General features: G+C 53.3%; 1 long non-coding RNA gene across 1 annotated transcript; it reads left to right on the top strand.

The window, feature by feature from the left end:
* The first annotated feature begins 11,472 nt into the window (after positions 1 to 11,472).
* On the top strand, positions 11,473 to 18,497 carry LOC308563125. The gene is made up of 5 exons (XR_013999743.1): positions 11,473 to 11,571; positions 14,135 to 14,319; positions 14,782 to 14,950; positions 15,754 to 15,821; positions 18,445 to 18,497. It is a non-coding gene; the product is annotated as an uncharacterized lncRNA (long non-coding RNA).
* Positions 18,498 to 22,023: the final 3,526 nt, after the last annotated feature.

Here is a 22,023-nt window from a genome sequence, read left to right as displayed (position 1 = left end):
TAGGAATTTTATGGTTCATCAACTGACATTTACATTTTTACGCATTTTGAGTTTATTCCAATGTAAGGTGTAAACGGATGGTCTAGTATCTTTTTTTAAAAATATCTATAACTCTCGAATTTTCCAACACCATTTTTTAAAGAGACTGTCCTTACTCTTTTGTATGTTATTCCCCCTTTTGTGAAAGAGTAATTGGCTATAAAGGCGTGGGTTTGTTTCTGGGCTCTCGTCTGTTTTATTGATCTATATGCTTGTTCTAATGCCAGTGCCAGGCTGTTTTCACTATAGTGGCCGTGTAGTATAGTTTGATATCAGGTAGTTTGATACTTCCAAATTGTTTTACTTTCTCAAGATTGCTCAGGCTATTCGGGGTTTTTTTTGGTTCCATATAAGTGTTTGAAATATTTGTTCTAGATCTGTGAAATATGCCACTGCTATTTTCATAGGGATTGCGTTGACTCTATAGGTTGCTTTGGGTAAAGTGTGGAGATTTTAATGACGTTAATTCTTCCAATCCGTGATCACGGAACATCCTCCCACGTGTTTCTGTCTCCCTTTTCCTCTCATCACTGTCCTATAGTTTTCTGAGTGCAGGTGTTTTACTGCCTTGGGTAAGTTTATTCCTCGGCACCTTGTTGTTATTATTGTTGTTGCAGTGGTAAAAGAGATTGCTTTTTTGGTTTCTCTTTCAGAGAGATTGTTATTGGTGTATAAAAACGCTATCAATTTTGTATTCTCCTACTTTCCCAAATTCATTCATTTACTCTGTTAGTTTTCAGGTGGATTCTGTATGTTTTATGTACAATATCATGTAATCTGCAAATAGTGACAGTTTCACTTCCTCCTTTCCAATTTGGATGCGTTTATTCTTTTTTCTTGTCTGATGGCTGTGGCTAGCACTTCCAGTGCCATGGTGAATAAGTGTTGAAAGCGGACACCCCTGTCTTGTTCCTGTTCTTAGGGGAAATGCTTTTCGTTTTTGCTCATTGATTATGATGTTGGCTGTGGGTTTGCCATATATGGCCTTTATTATGCTGCGGTCTGATCCCTCTATTCCCACATTATTAAACGTTTTTATAAAAAATGGGTACTGGATTTTATCGAATGCTCTTTCTGCATCTATTGATATGAACGTGTGATTTCTACCCTTCATTTTCTTAACGTGATGCATCACGTTTGCTGACTTGTTAATATTGTACTAGTCGTGCATCCCCGGAATAAATCCCTCTTGGCCATGTTGTGTGATCTTATTAATTTCTTTCTGGATATTATTGCTAATGTTTAGTTGAGATTTTAGCATGTCTATTCATCAGGGAGACTGGCCTATAATTTTCTTACTAAAAAAAGTTATGCAGAGGTGATAGGAAGAGAGAGAAAGCAAAAGTGAGAGAAAGAACGGAAAAGGGAAAGGAAGGAACTGATGGAGCAAGATGAGGATGGGGCGGCAGGAGACGGGAAGGGAACAGGGAGAAAAGAGCAAAAGCGGGACCAGTGAGAAGGCGCCGGCCAGCGCGATACAGAGGAAAGTACTGGAACAGAACAGCAGCAAAACAGCCCAGGAAAGGTCATCTGGGCAGATCCTGCTGCGCGAGGCTCCCTGCTTTGTGCGCTGATTTCAGGCTTCCTGCCGGGGTGCTGTTCTCAGCTAATGTCCCCAGCTGTGTAGGCTGACTCCGGGTGTCCCACAGTAGCTGAGGCGGGTCTGAGGCTCTCTGAGGTCGCCTCCCCCCTCAGCCGCCTGCCCTGGAGGTGGCCTGGGCCTGCAGTGCCTTCTGATGAGCCGGCTGGGTGGAGCCAGGCAGCCCAGCTAGGGCCAGAGGGCCCCAGGGGTAATTAATCTGCACTTCGAAGAGCAACTGCTCAGTGTCCACCTTATGGTCCAATCCAGTTCCCCTGAGGCGGCCTGGTGCGGGGGCGGGTTGCATCCAGCCTCCTGCCTTTTCAGGAAAAGCTTCAGGTGCCCTGGGCTTGGTGGGACTGATCCAAAGAGATTCTGGTTGAGAACAGTGCCTGCCCAGCCCGCAGGAGGTTCTGCGGCCCTTCTGGTCCCAGACAACAGCCTGTGAGGGTCTTACTCTTGAAATGCCCTGCTCTGAGCTGTTCTCCTGACCCCCCCAGTCTGTGCCCCTCGCGGTATCTGGGGCTTCAGAGAGCTGATCCAAACTCCTTCCTAATGGGGGTGGTGTCCCAGCCTGCAGGAGGTGGAGACATGCTCCACCCCTCCTTCCTGGCACTGGCTGGCTGAACTCACAGGACACAGGGATCAGGCCCCCAACACTCAGGCCCAAAGCCCACTCTCACTCATCTGTCTCTCCAATATAAGCCTTCCCGAGGGATGCTGGGGGGTGCCTGAAACAACACAAAATAAAAAACACACCCTTGCTCTCTGAGGATCCAGCACCCTTGAGCCACAGATGCAAGCAGAAGGGGTTATAAAATCATCCCAGGCAGGTCTCTGATCTCTCTGCTGGCTGGTGACAGTGAAGCTGGGACCCAGAGTCTCTGCTCTGCTCTCACTTCCAACTCTCTTCAGTGAGAGTCAAAAATCCCCCACCTTCCCTGCACCCCCTCCACAGGCAGGATCAGTCCCTGTGCTCCAGAGGTGGGGCAAGGGGCTTCAATCCTGCACTGGAGGTGGGATAATGCCTCCACCTTCCTCAGGCAACACGGTTTAGTTGGTGTCTGGGGCTCTGCACATTGCCTTTCGGGAAAGCAGAGGGTCTCTCAGAGTTCCTCTGGGTGCAGCCGTCAGCCCCCCTCTTTCTTCGGACCCCAACACCGCAGCGCAGCTTTTCTAGCAGCCAGCACCCAGGGCGAGCCTCTCCCCGGGGACAGCCTTTAGTCCGCGCACTCCCTCCCGGGAAGGAAAGGACCTGGCCACCCAGACAGACAGGTCCCCAGGTCCCTCTCCCGATGCCACGGGGCCCTCCTTCTAGTCTCTGCTGCTCGGGGTGTGGGAGCCCTGCGTGGGGATGTGACCCCACACTTCCAAGGGGAGGGAGCTTTGCACCCCATATCACTGGGGCCTCTCAGCCAAGCATCAACGACAGGGGGGCTCCCCCTCTCCAGGACTCCCTCTGTCTTTCCACTTTCTCCGTTCTTTCTTCAGTGCTCCTTAGACGAAATATGTCCAATGAGTTACACTTCTCTTTTTCAAGCTGACCGCACAGATTTTAGCTGGAAATCCAGTCCGTGGCTGGGAGAAGGGCACATAGCCTCCTTTTATGCCATAGCCACCTTGCCCCCAGTCCTATGAGTATAGTTTTAAACTTGTAGACCCCCGAAAGAGTTTCAGGGACCCCGGGGGTTCCTGGAACCAACTTTGAGAACTAGTGGTCTAGCAAAATATGCACACAGGTGCACAGGTTGTTCCCTTCAGTACTGTTGGTAACGGAGAACATCGGAGCAATTACATCTTTGTCAACAAAGGATAAATAAACTGCAGGACATGATGCTGTGAAATACTGTGCTGATCCTGTGGTAGAAAGAGGGAGGGCGGGAGGTTGAGAGGTGGCTCAGATAGACAGATGGATCTCTAAATTACATGGCCATGGGAAAGAAAGCCAGCTTCAGAATATTACATAAATGTCTTATTTCTGTAGAAAAGTGCCATAAGATGACCATATTTTTGGTGGTACATACACATATTTATAACTGCATGAAAATGTCCAGAAGAGTCCACATCAAAGTGATAGCAGTGGCCACTAGAATCAGTAGAGTTTGTACCTTTTTAAAATTTGTAATTAAAAAGTACTATAGTTTAGCTCTGTCTCTTTATTTTGCCCACTTTATTAGACACCTACCTAAAAAATAAAACTCTCCCAAGGTTTTGAGATATTTCCCGAAGCCTGAAGTGGTGTCATCACTGCTTATTATGGAGAGTGGTTTAAAATGAGGATGCCAGCTCCAGAGCCATTTAGGAAACTGACAGTCAGAGGCTGGGGTGTCTGTCAAGTTAGACTCTGTTCTTAGGAGGTTCCCAGGCCCCAGACTGGTCCCCAAGTTGGGCGGAGCTGAGCCAGGACAGAGCTGCCCGCCTCCTGGTCTTTGCCCTCAGGCACACACAGGGGCTGCCCTGCATGTTTGCCCCACAAGAGAATTTGCTCTCATCTAGTTTAATGAGACATTGCCAGTGTTGGGACCCGTGGGGATCCTGTCTGGGTCAGCATGGAGTCCTTGGAAACCTGTGTGTGTGTGCACTCATTCTTGCTCACAGGAGGTGTGGGTAAGTGTGTGTGCAAAACACACGAGATGGACAGTGTTAGGAACTGGGTCTGCTATGTCTCAGGGACATGACTCAGCATGTGACCCCTAAGAGTGCCCATTACTTCACAAATGCCCTTGCTGTGGCATGTCCTGTTTCTGACGAGGCACATATTACCTTAGCATAGACCCCCGGGGGCCGACCATTGCTACATGCCCACCTGCTGCCTGTTACTGGGCGCACTGGAAGACCATGTTTCCCGGCCTCCCCTGCAGTTGTGGCGCCCGTGACTGGGTTTGAGACAATGATTGCTTGTGAGGGTCATCTGTACATTTCTAGTCCTAGCCCTGAGCATGTGGACATTTGTCTGTGCTGTCCCCGCTTACCCAGTGGCCAGAAGTCAGGAGGCCAGCAGAGGGCTCTAGAGAGAGCAGGCCTGAGAGAACGGGCTGAGTAGGAGGCAGGAGTCCTGTGGAAGGCCTCCTTGTGAACGGCTGATCACACCAAGGTGTCAGGGGGACCAAACCTCAATTGGGGAAAGCAGAGTGTGGTGGTTGGCAGAGCAGCTAGAAAAATTACCTCGATAAACTTTCCATGTGCAGCTGCGTTTTGAAAATACTCATGAAGGTGGTAGACAGTGGATCATGTCATGGTGACTGTTTGGATAGATTGATGGCAATGACAGAGCTGGCATTTGGCTTATAATGGGGATAAGGTCCCTGGCTGTTTGGTGCTAGTGGTAACAGCAGCAATGGGGGAATGGTGGTGGGGAACAGTGTCAGCTCATGGGGCTAATGTCTGTGGCTGTGATGGAGAGAACGGGGAGGTGGCAGATGTGATGCTAGTGTGCAGGCCGTGATGGGTACTAAGGGTGGTGTTGATGGCTGTGTGGGGAGGAGAGACTTGTCAGTGGCCATGGAGAGCTGGCTCTGTGGCTGACTGTGGTTCTAAAGGGGACAATGGTGGCTGGTAGGGGATGGTTGCTGGTGGCAGTGGGAGGCATTGATGATGGAGTTGGTGACTGTGGAGTGGGTGGTTCTGTGGTGAAAGCCTTGCTGGCCTGAAATGGAGCAAGAGGGATGATGGAAAAGGGAAATCCATGCTCCCAGTGGCCCTGTTTTCCTAAGGCTCTTGTGGCAATTCTCTGTCCACCTTGGGAAAGCCCTGCATGGCCACTGAAGTTCCCTTCACTCCTTGCACTCTCAGGGGAATCATCAGCTGCACTGGTACCACTGGGCTTCCCAGGCTCCTAACAGGTTCAGTCCCTAGGATCAAGGCCTATAACCATCACTGCACCAGACCTGTGGCTGCACACGTCGGGCTCAGGAAGGAAAAGGGGCAGAATTTATGGACATCTCATGTGGGGACTTGGAGGCAGAAGAGCCTGAGTTCTAGGGGGCCCAGGAAGTTTTCAAGGCAGCACTTTTCAGATGTGGAAGGGGACCTGTCTGGGATCATGCCTATGAAGTGACTGTGGGGGCCTGGACCTGTGTTCAACTCCATACCCTGCAGGGAGAGCAGTATTTTCCTCTCTGGGTTCGACAGGGTGCAGGAAGATGACCACTGTGAGGTGCTTCATATAGGGCCTTGCACATGCCATGTGCCCAGTAAGCAGATGCCAGCTTTGACCATTGTTGTCATTAGGGAGCAGTGTTACAGCTGATTCCTAAGGCACAGATTACAGACTCTCAGTCTATGGACTCCAGCTAGTTGATAATATATGTTATATTTGCCCTATTGATATATCAGTTGCATTTTTTGTTTAATTGCCAACAGTTGAATAATTCAGAGATTTCACATAAAAATCTAGAGTTCCTCTCTCTCTAGCAGAATGGAACATGGGGCCGCTGGGTCCACATCTCCACATGGCAGCATTTGGCTGGACCTCTTTGGATGGAACACGGGCTCTCTGATTTGCCACAGTCTCCACCAGTCTCAACTGTCCATCCCTCATCCTGAGTTTGGGGGTCCTGTTCCAGCTTCTCCTTTGTGGACCAGTGCCCTTCAGTGGCACACTCTGCCCACTTGGATTTCCTAGTGGCACCTCCTGAGCCATAGGACCAGCACAGGGAACTCCTTCAGGGAGGGACGGGACCTTGGTGTAATTATATTTGGATTTGGCTTGGCCAGTAACAGCCCTAAGTAGTAACTCATACAGTGGAGAAAAGATTAACTTAACTGTTGACACCGGAGTTCCTCTGAGAAGAGACGTGTCTTGTTTGAAGAATCTGGTGAATGCGGTAGAAGTGGAACCCCAGAGTTTGCAGGGGGGCACACTTAGGAGCTCTGCCCCTGGTGGGAGGAGAGTTGTCCAGGCCAGACCCCTTCTCACAGCTCTGTGGGAATAAATGGAGTTAATTCATTTGGTTCCTGTTAAATGGGGCGGTGGAAAGGGTGACTGACTCCCTCTTCCCAATTTGCACCAGAGAAGTCATTGAATGAGAGAAAGGCATGGGCTCCAGGGGGAACAACAGAAGCCAGACCCTGCAGAGACTAGGGTGGGGGGTGGTGGGGGTGCTGAGTATATGCAGCAGTGGAGGAGGTGGGGACAGACAGAAGACGAACTCTGTCACGCCTGCTCTTGCCTCTCCTTTGCACAGTGCTGCACACTGGTCCCCCAGGGCCCCAGGCCCGAAATCAGCCCTGGCCAGGGCGGCAGGAATGGGCCAGTGCCCCAGGCACCCCCTCCTCCTGCTGCTCACCCCAAGACTGGGGGCTGCAGCTGGGGGTCCCTTCCTCTCCTGTTGCTTCTCTCCAGGGGCTTAGGAGACCTTGGCCAGGCAGGTGGGCAGTGATCAGAGCTCTCCACACTGAAGCTTGGTCAGCCTACAGGGCTCCCACCTCAGCCTGTGAAATACTCATTCCCAGAAATCAAGGTGCGGGCAGGGTGGCTTCCTTCTGGGCTGCAGGAGAAAATCGGTCCAGGTGTCTCCCAGGCTGAGCAGAAACACGCGTCTCAGACCAGCAAGCTGAATATGAAATTCCCCATAAATACACCCAGAAACACCACCGTACATTTTCTCGTGAGTAGGTTCCCACCCAGGTAAATGCACCCACTGGTGAAAGATTCACGCTCTGCCCACAAATGTCAGGAAGCAGCCTGAAGGCTGAACAAACCTGAGTTCGAAGGGGGGGGAATTAAAGAGACAAACAAAGTTATGGGATCAGGAGGACTGCCCTGAATGAGGTGCAGCCCCAAATGGCTCCAAGGCCTGTATTACTAGTGAGTAAGAAACAACTGGTAAGGAGATGAGGCCGATACAAAGTAGTTCCTTCAAGCTGCACAAACACACTTTCAGAGTAAACATCCTGCCTCCTGCATGGGCCCAGAGCTTGGGAATTATCTTTATTTCGGTTCCTCACAGGAACTTGTGGGGAGGGTTGAGTCTTGGCTCCAGGCCCTCAGGCTACGTGCCCCATGTCCAGACAGGTAGCCGGCTCCCAGCATCCAGGGTAATTGTGGGGAGGGTCAGTCCCCGACTGCAGACCCTCAGGTGGGTGAACCATGTCCAGACAGGTCACGGGCTCCCAGCACACAAGCGGCTTCCTCCTGTGGCGGGTGGTGAAGAGGCCCCTTGACCATAAATAGGGGTGTAATGGGCTCAGTGAGCAGGTGTCTGGGCTCAGCTCCCAGGGAGGGGACCATGCTCTGGGAGGGCCATGGTGGGGCTGCCTGGTTCCCTGGCTCCCGCCCTCCTGCCTGCAGGGGCTGCAGGAAGCTCCAGGGCGGGCGCGGGCCTGCAGGGGCCAGTGGAGCCAGAAGCAGCTGAAGCTGGAGCCGGGGGAGCTCTGCAGGCGACCCCCCAGGGCCAGTCCCTCTGCCTCCCAGGCCATGAGCGGACCTGGGGAACAGACCCATGCAGGTGGGAGGAAGCGTCCCGGGTCCTAGGAAGGAGAAGCTCCTGCTGAGGAAGGCCCGCGGGCCCAGACACAGCGGACCCCTTCAGGGCCCCGAGGGTGGCGCCCCGAGGCCACCCCAGGCCCCACCGCCTCCGAGGGCCCAGCTCTGCCCCATCCAGGGCCACCCTCAAAAGGCCCCCGCCCCCCCGCCGCCCCAAACGGGCGCTCCCGGGGGCTGAGAGGGGGGGTGACAGGTCCAGGGGCTGGATCCCGTCTGGGCGAGAACAGCCTGGAGGAAGGTGAGCCAGTTCCAGGGGCTCCGCTCCCCCGCGGGGTGCCCACGGTGTCCTGGGAGCCCTGGGGGGGCGCGGGAGTGGCTGGTGGGACAGCAGCGGGGAGGCGGAGGGAGGACAGGCCACTCATGAAAGGGACGAGGGGAGTCAGGCGCCCAGGAGGCCCCGGGAGGGCGAGCGGAGGCTGCACCCAGCGCAGAGCAAGGGGAGCAGGAGGCCCAGGAAGGGAGGAAAGTGGGAAGAACAAGGGGAGCGCGGGGGGGGGGGGGGGGGGAGCGGGAGAGAGTCTCTGCGGAGGGTGCGGGAAGGAGTGAAACTCCCTGAGGATGCTGCCCGCAGATCAGGAGTCTTGTGCAGGGCCTCAGTCCCCAGGGGCTCCCGCAAAATGATGAGGACAGAGGGCGGGACACGGGGCACAGTGGTGGGTTTCCTGTTGGAGCTGCGCGTGGTGAATCGGTTATTCTTCTACTTTCATGTCTTGAAATTCCCATGATGAAGAGTAGGGGGAAAGCTCTGGAGGCTTTTCATCCCGGGGACTGAGTGGCCATTCCCACCGCTGTCCTAAGGGGACACCTGCATTCGGTACTTACTGCCTCAGGCTCCGAACCTGACTGCCACTCCCCTCGCCCTTGCTTTGTCCTGGACCCCTTCCCCTTACCTTGGCCTTTTCTGTGCACCTGCTCCTGGAGCCAGTCTTTCTGAAGCACTGAGCTAGTCTGCAACACTGGCTTGAAGAGCCTCACATGGAAGGTCAAGGTCATAAGCCAGGACACAGCAGTGCAGGCCTGCAGGGCCTTCCCCTGCCCCTGAAACCAGCTTCACCCCAACAGGCACCTTGAAGGCAGCCAATGGAATTGCTTGTTAACTTCCCACCACCATGGTCCCCTTTAGCCACACTTCTGCTGTCTGTGGATTGTCACCTGCTGTCAGCCGTGGTGCAAAGATAATTAAATGAAAAGTTACAGAAAGAAACAATTGAGAAGTTTTAAATGGTGCGATGTTCTGAGAAGCCTGGCGAAATCTCGGGCTGTCCTGCTCCATCCAGGATGCCTTATTTGCCACCTGCCCTTGACGTCTGTTTTCAGACCAGTTGTCATAGCATTGCACTGCTGGTGTTGAAATAGCCCTTACTTCACTTCTAATGGCCCTAAAACGTAAGCTGGCCATTTGGATCTGCCAAAAGGAAGCTGTCAGGTGCTTCCTTTAAGTGAAATGGTCTGTGTGTAAAGCTCAGTACTATCTACAGTTTCAGGCATCTATGGGGGCTTGGAATGGACCCCTGCAGATAAAGGGGGGCTGCTGTATTTTATCTTCTGCCTCTAGATCTATTACTTCTGCTTCCAACGCTTTTCCTCGTTTTCTCGCTGTGGTGGTTGTCTGTCCAGGTCGGGCATGTCAGGGACTCTTCCCATCTTAGGTGAAGGAGCCGCCTTCCCTTCTCTCACTGGTGCCGTTGCACCCGGCACTGTGTGAGCAATTCCTGAGTGCTCTAGTTTTTCTTAGAACATTCTTTTTGACTCTTCCTTGTTTCCTATCACAGCCTGTTGAGGTAACTGACATGCAGTGTGAACTAAGGGTGTCTCAAGAGTAGCCGTTTCCATGTGCACTGGTGTGCTTTCTCCAACCAGGTTTAAAGTCCCTGACAGCAAGGATGGCGCTTACCAATGTTCCCTAAAGGCCTGTCACTCAGGTGTCCAGGGAGTGTGGGCCAGTGATGACGATTTGTAATCCTTGCAGTTGATAATCTAGGAGATAGTGAGCAGTGGATTGATTTTGATGTTAGCATGTAAATTTAGATACTAGTTTTCAACAAGTTTGATATTATTTTAGGACACTTTCCCTCCAAAAACTGGTGGTACATTTGGTGTTTGTGCCACTGTACTTCAGGAAAGCAAAGCTGGGCAACGTGTAGAATATGGGGCTCTGTCAGCAGATCCAGGAGGGACACAGCCCAGTCGCAGAACTACAGAGGGGAAAACGGGATGTGGAGGTGTATTGACATCAACGCAAATGGTGAGCCCACAGATCCTGAGGGGAGCGTGTATGCAGGCTGTTGTGGGCACTCAGCAAGTGCCCCATGTCTATTAAGCCGCCACAGTCGGTGGTTTCAGCTCTGCCAGTTCCTGAGGATTGAACGTCTAATGGTGCACAAAGCAAGAGGAAAGTGGGATTTGTTCAGTGTCGATTTTTGTGATTTATGTCTATCCTTTCCAGTGGAGTCTTGGTGAACAGCCTCTCGTGCAGCAAGCTGAGGAGACAGTGGATGCCAGGAAATGGAAGAGAGACAGGCTAAAGGAGCATATCCGAGGCCTAACGAACAGGTAACGTGGCAGCGCTGTTACATTGTCACTTAAGGAAATGGTCTGTTTTGTAAAAATATAGAAACTATCCCCGGAATTAAAGCCCAGTAAGGGGGCCGGGCTGTGGCTGCTGATTGGCCCCTTTCTGTTCCCATCTTGATGCAGCCAGACCCAGACGCTGATGAGCAGGGTGCCTACCTTTTCTCTTTGGTATATTGAGCCCTTCAGAGCTTGAAAGCAACGCAGGTGCCCACGTGGTCAATCTGAGAAGTCCCAGGAGCAGGGCCAGCAGAACTGGCTCTCTTCCCTGCAGAGGCCCAAGGTGGCCCTCGGGTCAGGAGCATGGTCCTCCATCCCCAGGCTCATTCCCCTCTCTGCCTGTGTGCAGCTCTGCATGGTCCCCCACAGTCAGGACAGAACAGGCCAGTGCCACAAGGCTCTTCCACTACCCCTTGTAGTCACCCCCCCACACACTGCTTTCAAAAATTTTTTTAAAAATGAAAACAGAACACTATCGCCTCTTCTGTACTCTGTCCTTGCTTGGTGACCCTCTCTCTGGTCAGCGTCAGGGAGGCCGCTGTGATGAGATCATGACCTTCCCAGTCGGTATCTGCTCCCTCCTTGTAGCTGATCCCAGGGTTGTTGGAGGAACAGGTCTAATTCGGGGAGTGTAGACGAAGGGAGGTGCATGGTCAGCATGTGAGCCAGTGACGCTTACATAGCGGATGGTATTGCTGTTTGAGGAAGAACTTGGGGATGCCTTTGGATCTTTACATGGTCCAGAACCTTAATGGTGAGGTTTTGTTTCTTGCCTTGTGATAGCCCCACTCCCGAGAACTGGCCCGGCCACAAAGCTGTGCGGCAGGTCGCCCCCCCCTTGTGGTCCGCAGGCTCCATGTCGTCACCATGGCGGTCCTCGCGGTCTCCCAGCCCGGTAAGTAGGACAGATGTTGATTGAACCCCACCTTGCAAGTTCAGCAAAGCCTGAGGAGCTGTGTGAGGGTCCCCAGACCATGGGCGGTGGAAGGGCTCTGGGACGTGTTTTCGTCTCCTGGGCCGGTGCTCATTCCACTGGCCTGGCCTTCCAGCATGTCCTTGCTCCAGCGCCTGCTCCCGTCAGCCTGGCACCTCACTGGGGCTTTTACACATGGGACTCGGGCTTTCCGATGCACGCACTCGCCCAAATGAGTCCTCCTTTGTGGTGTGAGGGTCCCCCAGCGACAGCAGTGTGGGGTAGACGCTGTGTGTCTGCAGCTCGGCTCCACTTTCCAGCTGCCACCGGGTGGCCTCTGCAGTTGCTCTAGTGAGTTTTGCAAGTAGCCAGTGTCCTCAGGAGCTCATTACAGGTTAGTTAGTTACCTTCTGCCCGGCAGGTGGAAAGTGCAGGTCATACTGGGCACTGGGGGCAGGGACAGAGGACAGGCTCAGGCTCTGGGTCCTCTGTTCCTCGGGTCTCCCGGCCCTGCACGCACCCGCTGCTTAGGGAGTCAGCCTTCGCAGTAAGGGTTTTATTTCTGAGAGGCACGCTCACCCTCCCACAGAGCCGAGTCCCACTCTTCCCTGCAGTGTGATGGAGCCGTGGGCACTGTTCCTCGTTCCTTGTGTTGCCACAACTCGGCGCTGTTACAGGGCTTTCCCAGCCCCCCGCCCAGTCCTCCTGTGCCACACCAGGATCCTCTATAACCACCTGGTTTGGCTCCGACAGAATATCACAGAGTTGTAGCAAAAGCCATAGACCCCAAGCACCTACAGCATGTCAGGAATGTACTGGACTTGGAGGTATGAGGCTATTGGTGCACTTCTCACTTAAACCTTCACTAATGGCATGAAGGAGGCCAGAAATGACTTGTTCCAGGGAAGTCGTTATGGTGCTTCAGCTGATGGCATCCCCTGAGACTTCTGCCAGAGCAAGGAGCCCTCTGGATGCTTTGTCCATTAAACTCCAGTTTTATGAAGTTTAGGGTTGTTTTGTTTTTTAATTTTTTATTTTGTTTTTAAATGTCAGAGAGGTAGGGAGATGGGGAGAGAGAGAGAAACATCAGTGATGAGAGAGTCACTGATGGGCTGCCTCCTGAACGCCCCCTGCTGGGGATCGAGCCTGCAACCCAGCCCTGTGCCCTGACTGGGTATCAAACCCCAGTCCCCTGGGTCATGGGTTTGATGCTCAACCGCTCAGCCAGGCCTGGTGACCAGTTTGGTGGTTTTTTCAAAAGTAATTTTGTAGCATTTCTTTTTAAATAATTCAGTGAACAGATTAATGCTTTATGATACACTTATTTTTTGTGTCTAAACATGTCCAACCATGTTCAAATTATTCACTTTTTATACACAAATTGGTATGAAGTAAATTTTATTTAACTTTCATTATTTCAGTAGTTTGATGCAAAATTAGCATTTAGTATGGAAATGAGGAAGCAGAGAAATTATGACATTTGTTATATGATTTTTATTATCTATGCAATAACGCTCTGCCAGCAAAGAGCAATTTTTTGCAGGTCTACACATAATTGAATTGCTACTTTCAGGTTCTAGGTGGATAGTAATCTAAGTTTACATGATACTTAAGAAATAAATGAATTATAGATATACCACATTTTATTTTTATTTAAATGTATGTACACATTATAATAAAGTAGATATTTTGATTTTGTTTTTAAATTTTGTTTTGTTTTTTTGTTAATTCTCACCCAAGGATATGTTTTCCATTACTTTTCAAAGAGAGTGGCAGGGAAGGAGGGAGTGGGAGAGACAGAGAGAGAGAGAGCAACATGGATGTGGGAGACATACATGGACTTGTTGCCTCCCACACGAGCCCCAACTGGGGGTAGGGAGGGATCCCCAACTCAGGTACGTGCCCTTGACCAGAAATTGAACCTGAGACCCTTCATTGCATGGGCCGATGCTCAAACTGCTGAACCACACCAGCCAGGGCTAATTAAGTAGTTTTAATACAATTATGATCACAGTGTTTAAGTACATTTATTACATTCATTGTTTCTGGGCTTAGCTTTGAGCTAACAGAGTGGGGTACTTCTACCACTTCTATAACGTTGTTAGAATAGTATTCTTACATTAAAAAGCGGTAAGTAGGCCCAGGCAGTGTTGCTCAGTGGTTGAGCATCGCTGTGGCAACCTGGAGGTCATGGCTGGATACATGGTCAGGGCACATCCCCGGGTTTGAGGCTCAATCCCAAGTAGCGGGCTTGCAGGAGGCAGCCCAAGGGTGAGTCTCTGTCATCATTGATTTTTCTATCTCTCCCTCTCCCTTCCTTTCTGAAATCAATAAAGACATTTAAACAATGGTAAATCAGAGGAATGCTTTTGTTTCTTAACCCTCGCTAATGGAAGAGTAAGTGTAAAATTGAAGAGCTTCCCCTAAAATAATTCTGTAAAAGTATTTGGCACCAAAGTGCCTATAAAAGTTTCATACATAGACATATGGATGTGTGTTATTAAACAGGAATTCTTTATCCCTGCTTAATATGTCTGCACGACAGTTCAGACCTTTGTTCCATTGGGAGGAGTCATATGACACAGCCAAAGCCATACTCAACTTTTTTAAAACAAAGGGGGGTCCAGAAAATGACAGGTGTCGTCCAGTACACTGGATCCCCTGGAGGCCATCCGATCGTGCTCCCACTGGTAAAGGAACAGTACACCCACAGCAGGCCCCCAGGAAAAGGTAGGAGGGCGACTTGGCTGCAGGTGGGTAGTGAAGGCTGGGATCTCCCATCTCCCTCCTGGGAAGGTAGAACCAGCCAGAAGGAGTGTTGGATGTGCACACGTGTGTGTAGCAGCCTGAAGGGGGCATGCTCCATGCACACACGTCTGCCTCCTTAGGTATGTTACCAATCAAGTAGAAAATGCAAACCCACGGCAGTGTTGTGGTAGTTTTGTCCCGGAACATTGTAGTCACTTTTGCATGAGAAGCCTCACAGATCGTGTCTGTGGTGGGAGGGACGCAAATCTCCAGAGCTGATGTCCACACAGCTCCTTTGCAGAGCACAGCCTGCGAGACGCGAGCTCAGCTTTTGTTCCTGTGGTGCGCGTGCCTTGCTGCCCATGCTTCTAGGCCTCAGTGTGACAGCCTCGCCATGGCATGGTATCCTGCAGCTCCATTTCTCACCGTCCTTCTCTGCCGCAGGCCCTCGGGACCAAATACCAAAGCGAGGATCCTGCGTGGAGGCAGCCTTGACCACATGGAGGCGTCCACTGCCCAGCCATGAAGCCCTGGTCATCAGAGCTGGGCTTCCAGACCTGTTTGTCTACAGCCATCACTACACCCTATCTCCTGGCACCAGGCCTCACCCCAAGTGAGTGATGGGTCCGTCCAAACCCGAAGGGATGAGCGTCTGGAGCCCAGGGTCCTTGGGGACCCCTACTCTCGGAAGCAGGAGGGGCCTCTGAAACTAAGGTGTGGTCAGCAGATAGGCTCAGCTGTGGAAAGGCCCTGGCATCACACAGACACAGGTTCCGACTCAGCTCTGCCTGCAACTGTTTTTGGACAGATGACGTCACTGTCCAGAGGCCGGTCCTCAGCAGCTAAAGGGAAGGCCCTAGAGTCATTTTGAAAGGGATCTGGGGCTGCTGTCAGAGAGAAACTAGCACGTTTGAGGCCCAGGCAATTGTAGCCCTTCTCGGGGAAAGAGTAGTGACTGGTGGCCCAGGGGTTGTGCACTGTTCCTGGTAGGAGCTGCTGGTGCAGGGCTCAGTCTCTAGGGAGCCAGCTTCCTCTCCCAGGTGCTGGATTCTTTCCTTGTCCTTCCTCCGGCCCCTGAGAGAACAAGGCCCCGGGGAGCACCTCTGCTTTTGGTGCATTACCCTCAGGTTGGACTCTGCCTCCGTTTGGAGTCCCAGTCATTGCACAGGCAGAAGCCTGGTTTAAAGTTAAGTCAAATAGAAGTCTGGAGACTGAGGCTGTCCCAGCAGGAGAAATGGGGGGATGGAGAGCACAGGCAGGTCCTAAGGGACGGTCCACACGTCCCTCCCTCCTCCAGGTGCTGGACCCCACCACCACTCAGGCGCTGGGCCGAGTCAGAGGTGGCCGTTTGGCAAAAGGCCTGTTTCGCCATGGGTATCCCCGGTCCCCTGTCTCACAGCCTTATTTTCACCATAGGCTAGACTTCAGATGACAGCTTTGTGAGCGCTTCCTGGAGCTCGACTTCACCAACTGCAGGCAGCATGGTGAGTGGGTGGTGTGCTGTGCCCTTCAGCCTCGGTTCTCATGCCTGTTTTCATTCACAGGACTTGTCCTTCCTGTTAATTCCTGTGTGGAAGTTCCACTGACACAATGGGTACAAGTAGAGTTGTAATGCTAGAGTGGGAACGGGGGACCCACCCACAGTTCCTCCACACTCCTTCCCAGCCCTCCGAGGGGCCTAAACATGCAGCTTCTGCTTACATACCTCCAGTGATGGGGAAGTCACTACCTATGGAGTGCCCTCCTTCTGGAGGCTCTGGCTGTCCTTGCTTGAAGGAAGGCCTGGCGGCCCATGCAGAGAGCACTGACTGCAGGAAGGTCTCGCTGTCCTCACTTGGAGGTTAGTTGCCCAGAGCAGCTCCAAGATGTAAATTTCATCTCAGAAATTGTTAGAAACACTTGCATCTGATTTAGGCCTATTACAAATGTCTGCAGAAGGGAAACAGTGAATTATGCCACCCCTCTCAAAAATTAAAAGTTGTCTGGGTTTTTGTAATTTCTGAAACACAAGCTCCTAGAATGGTGGGAAACTCAATTTTTAATTAAAACAAAGACTGAGAGAGTTCAAATGGGACCCAGTCTCTGAACTGATCAGCAGTAAGTGTAGGAGTGAGGGTCGTCTCCTGCCCTCTCCACTGCGTAAAATATTGAATGGTGCTGGCACTGATCCGCACACATAGACGCTTCCAGCTGACGGGTGGAGACAGGGCTGGGGTGACACAGCTGGACCCTCGGAGCCCTCTCTCCTCGCCCTGGGGGAGGATGACGACGGGAGGGGTCGGCCACCGCTCTCGGAAGTTTCACTCGCAGCCCGACTTAGGCTCACCCTGGGACGAGAGGGTTTCCTTCCTGAGGGCTCTGGCTCCTCAAGCTTCTCTTCCCGAGGAGGAGGCGAGGAGTGTGCAGCGAGGGCTCCAGGATACAGGGGTGGTGTGGAGGCCGTTGATTTGTATTGCAGTTGCCTGTTAGGGACACATCCTTTTCAAAGGCAGAGGTGGCTTTTAAGTTCAAGTTTTCCCTTCTCAAAGAGGGGACTCGTTCTGCTTTTGTGCCTTCAGGAAAACCAAGTATTTGTGGCTCACCCCACATGCCCTTGCTAACTGGTGTTTTGCAGCTGCTGCTGTTTGTGGCCCGCGCCAGCACTTGGGACCTGGGTGCCCTGTGGACCCGGTCAATCCGGAGCAGACTGCTTGGCGGGACGGGAAGCAGAGCATCTCCGGGTGTGTCCCCGGTTCTCAGTGCAGCTCAGCTGCTCACCAGCTATGAGCAGGGACCGTGGAAACTAGTCCCTGTCCCGCAGTTGTTAGTGTGCAGCTGGATAGACACTGATGATCCCGGGGACAGGGACCTGATACTGAACGTGCTGGAAGAATGGGCCAGGAGGGGAGGTCTGCAGGCCTGGAAGGGGCAGCCTGCTCTCGGCCAGGGCAGTGTCCCCTCCCTGTAGCCGCTCTCACCCTCAGACCCGAGGGCTGTGGTGGACACTCATGCAGGTACAGGGCAGCCGGGAGGGTGTTTCCCCCACACTCGTCACAGAGAAGGTTGATTTTTTTTCCCCGTTTAGGGCAGACTGTGTGTGTGTCAATTGTGGGTCCCGATGTCTTCCTGGGTCAGGAGTTGTTCGCACGTGCAGGTGGTTCCTGGGCTGCTGAGCTGTCCCACAGACTGACTTTCGCTGACATGTCTAGCTGCCTGGGGTCTGACTCCACTTGCTGGTGACCCCTGCCTCCTCCGCATGCACTCCTTCCTTTCTTCTCCTCATGGTGTCCATCCACCTCAGGGGACACCTCCACTCGGCTCCTCCAGGCTGTGAGGTGCTGGCAGAGGGCTGCAGGTACCGGAGCAGGGTCAGACTTTGGTCTGGGGGCCTTGGCATGCTGCTAACCTGGTGGGAAAGGACACTGGTTCCCTGGACACTGGAAGCCTGGCCCACATACAGCTGCTCAGCCAGGATAGCAGCTTAAAGGGAACAATTGTAGGGTGGCCGTCCCCTACACAGTCCAGAGTTACCCTTGGTGCCCCACCTCGCCGTTCCTACATCCCCCTTGTCAGATCAAGAGAAAGGTGTAAGTGGCAGTGAGGGTTTCGAGTGAGGTCAGTCTGGCATTTAGGAGCTGCTGGCGTCCTTTCTGTTTCTTGTGGCCTAAGATGAAGCCCTCACCAGGTGTCTGAGCTGGTGGCCTGAGAAGGAAGAGAGGACAATGTGCCCAGCAGCTGTCTGCCTCCCGCTGAGCTTTTTCGGAATGAGGAGCAGTTGGAAACCGTTGGCTGTGTCCAGGCACCCAGCCCCGACCCTCCCATCCAGTGGATGTGTTTTTGGAAACGGCTTCCCTCTCTAGGTCTGTTTTTCTGCTGGTGAAGTTGAGGGGCTGCTGGAGTGACACATGGCTTTTCTCCCTGACCCATGTGTGGCCCCGGCCTCAGCATCTCAACCAAGGGCTTTGTGTGTGGTGGGGCCCAGCTAGGCTGTGAAAGGCCCAACAGGAGCGGGAAACTTCCGTTCTGGCCAAGTGGCCTGCATCGGGGACATCCTGGGTGAAAGAGGGCTGTTTAAGGACCCTCGTGGCCCTCATTCGGGCCTTTCACTTCTTGCTCTCTTCTCTGTAGGACATTCCCAGCTGCCAGGATGACCTGCTCAGTGACCTCTTGAGGAAGGCCAATAATCTTCCAACCATTAGAGTTTAGCCAAGACCCCCTACCAGGAGAGAAGGGGCCGGGATGCCCACCAGCTCTGCGGCTCCACCATGAAGATGGCTGTCAGCACCTCCGAGGGGAAGCTGCTGAAGCCAGGGCCTGTGTGAGCTCACCGTGAGACCTGTTGAGGCCAAAGCCCCATCCAGCACCCGCTGAGGCAGACCCAGCCTCCCCAGAGCCTGTCTCTGGGCAGACCCCAGCAAGTGTACATAGTGTGTTGAGGGGAGTGTGTCCGAGATGAGGTACACGCCTGATTTGGGAGTGGGTGTAGGTCCCCAGTGTCCCCATCGTGGGTGAGATCTTGACTTCTTATTTCTGAATAACTCCTTGGGATAGTAACCGCATTCCTTATATTACATATGTTTGTACACACTTGTGAAATGCAGGTATTTTGAGGGTGATCTAGAGGGTGTCTCTCCCAAAAATGTACATAAACTTTCACAGCTGATAACTCCCTTAATTTTCACTCCTTTTCAGGTGGGCCCAGCACACCCTGTGGTGCGAGTGTGGACCGTGGCTGCCTGTGCCTGGTCTCCTGGACTAGCAGCTGCAGAGCCTTAAATGCACCGCTGCCTCCTGACGACGCCGGCCTTCTCTCTGTCCTCCCGTGGTGGCAGGAATGGGGTTCCCCTGCGTTTTTCCCGCTTGTTCTGTCAGTGAAGACACTGTGCCAAGCCCTAAAGGGTGACACTCCCAGGTGTGGGACATGTATCTACAGCCTCCAGGCACTGCTTTCTATTGAACAAATCTACTCTGACCTGGGGATGTTCGTAATGCAGGGACAAAACTGGGCCCCCAAAGCAGATGCTATTTCAGCACGCCCCTGCAGAGCACTTGTTTACAACTTGTAGACCTCGTTTAAGGCATGTGTGCCTGTGCAGATACTCAAGGGCAGACAGGCTCACAGGGCTGAAACTCTACGTTTCCTAGAAGCCATATGATCCTAGTTGAAGACCAGACCTGCCAGACTACACACATCTTGAGGCCTTGGCAGACGTTAGATTCAGGCTCACTGTAAACCAAGAGTGTTGCTGAGACACTCCTGGTCTCCCATATACTTCCCTTCACCCAGGGCAAAGGTGGCCTTATAGGCAGGTGGTCTCAGGCCTTTTCCTCTCTCTAGCTGGCTCCTGGGCCCACACAGGGACCTACCTGCCCTGGCCCACGCCAGCACTTGGGACCTGGGTGCCCTGTGGACCCACTCAATCCGGAGCAGACTGCTTGGCGGGGAGGGAAGCAGAGCACCTCCCGGTGTGTCCCCGGTTCTCAGTGTAGCTCAGCTGCTCACCAGCTATGAGCAGGGACCACGAAAACCCGTCCCTGTCCACAGTTGTTAGTGTGCAGCTGGATAGACACTGATGATCCCGGGGACAGGGCCCCGATACTGCGTGTGCTGGAGGAATGGGCCAGGAGGGGAGGTTTGCAGGCCTGGAAGGGGCAGCCTGCCCTCGGCCAGGGAAGTGTCCCCTCCCTGTAGCCGCTCTCATCCTCAGACCTGAGGGCTGTGGTGGACACTCGCATGCAGGTACACGGCAGCCTGGAGGGTGGTTGCCCCACACTTGTCACTGATAAGGTTGATTTTTTTCCTTCTTTGGTGCAGACTGTGTGTGTGTCAATTGTGGGTCCAGATGTCTTCCTGGGTCAGGAGTTGTTCGCACGTGCAGGTGGTTCCTGGGCTGCTTAGATGTCCACAGACTTACGCTTCCGGACATGTCTAGCTGCCTGGGGTCTGACTCCACTTGCTGGTGACCCCTGCCTCCTCCTCATGCACTCCTTCCTTTCTTCTCCTCATGGTGTCCATCCACCTCAGGGGACACCTCCACTCGGCTCCTCCAGGCTGTGAGGTGCTGGCAGAGGGCTGCAGGTACCAGAGCAGGGTCCGACCTCAGATTGGGGGCCTTGGCATGCTGCCAACAGAGTGGGAAAGGACACTGGTTCCCTGGACACTGGAAGCCTGGCCCGGGTACAGCTGCTCAGCCAGGATAGCAGCTTAAAGGGAACAAAGGTGGGTTGGCCGTCCCCTGCACAGTCCAGATTTACCCTTGGTGGCTCCGTTCCTACATCCCCCTTGTCAGATCAAGAGAAAGGTGTAGGTGGCAATGAGGCCTTCGAGTGAGGCCACTCTGGCATTTAGGAGCTGCTGGCGTCCTTTCTATTTCTTGTGGCCTAAGATGAAGCCCTCACAAGGTGTCTGAGCTGGTGGCCTGAGAAGGAACACAGGTCAGCCTACCCAGCAGCTCTCTGCCTCCCACTGAGCTTGGTCGGAATGAGGAGCAGTTGGAAACCGTTGGCTGTGTCCATGCTCCGAGCCCTCACCCTCCCATCCAGTGGATGTGTTTTTGGAAATGTCTTCCTTCTCTCAGTCTGTTTTTCTGCTGGTGAAGTTAGGGGGCTGCCTGAGTGACACCAGATTTTCTCCCTGACCCATGTGTGGCCCCGGCCTCAGCATCTCAACCAAGGGCTTTGTGTGTGGTGGGGCCCAGCTAGGCTGTGAAAGGCCCAACAGGAGTGGGAAACTTTAGTCCTCGCCAAGTGGCCTGCACAGGGGACGTCCTGGGCAAAAGAGGGCTCTCTGGTGACCCTGGTGGCCCTCACTCCGGCTGCTCACTTTTTTCTCTGTTCTCTGTAGGACATTCTCAGCTGCCAGGATGACCTGGTTAGTGACCTCTTGAGGAAGGCCAATGATCTCCCAACCATTAGAGTCCAGCCAGGACCCCTTACCAGGAGAGAAGGGGCCAGGATGCCCACCAGCTCTGCGGCCCCACCATGTAGATGGCTGTCAGCACCTCCGAGGGGAAGCTGCTGAAGCCAGGGCTGAGTGAGCCCACCTTGAGACCTGCTGAGGCCGAGGCCCCACCCAGCACCCGCTGAGGCGGACCCAGCCTCCCCAGAGCCTGTCTCTGGGCACACCCCAGCAAGCCACGATGCCCCCAACCTCCCGCACACCTGCCAGCTGGAGCTCCTCCTTGAGCCGGGCGGGCCCAGCACACCCTGTGGTGCGAGTGTGGACCGTGGCTGCCTGTGCCTGGTCTCCTGGACTAGCAGCTGCAGAGCCTTAAACGCACCGCTGCCTCCTGACGACGCCGGCCTTCTCTCTGCCTGCCCGTGGTGGCAGGAATGGGGTTCCCCTGCGTTTCTCCCGCTTCTTCTGTCAGTGAAGACACTGTGCCAAGCCCTAAAGTGTGACACTCCCAGGTGTGGGACATGTATCTACAGCCTCCAGGCACTGCTTTCTATTGAACAAATCTACTCTGTCCTGGGGATGTTCGTAATGCAGGGACAAAACTGGGGCCCCAAAGCAGACGCTATTTCAGCACGCCCCTGCGGAGCACCTGTTTACAACTTGTTGACCACCTTTAAAGCATGTGTGCGTGTGCAGATACTCAAGGGCACACAGGCTCACAGGGCTGAAACTCTACTATGTTTCCTAGAAGCCGTATCATCCTAGTTGAAGACCAGATCCGCCAGAATACAGACAGCTTGAGGCCTTGG

Source organism: Miniopterus schreibersii, assembly GCF_964146895.1.
Source record: "Miniopterus schreibersii genome assembly, chromosome: 10".
NCBI classification, from domain to species: Eukaryota; Metazoa; Chordata; class Mammalia; order Chiroptera; family Miniopteridae; genus Miniopterus; species Miniopterus schreibersii.
This window is presented reverse-complemented; position numbering and strand designations above follow the sequence as displayed.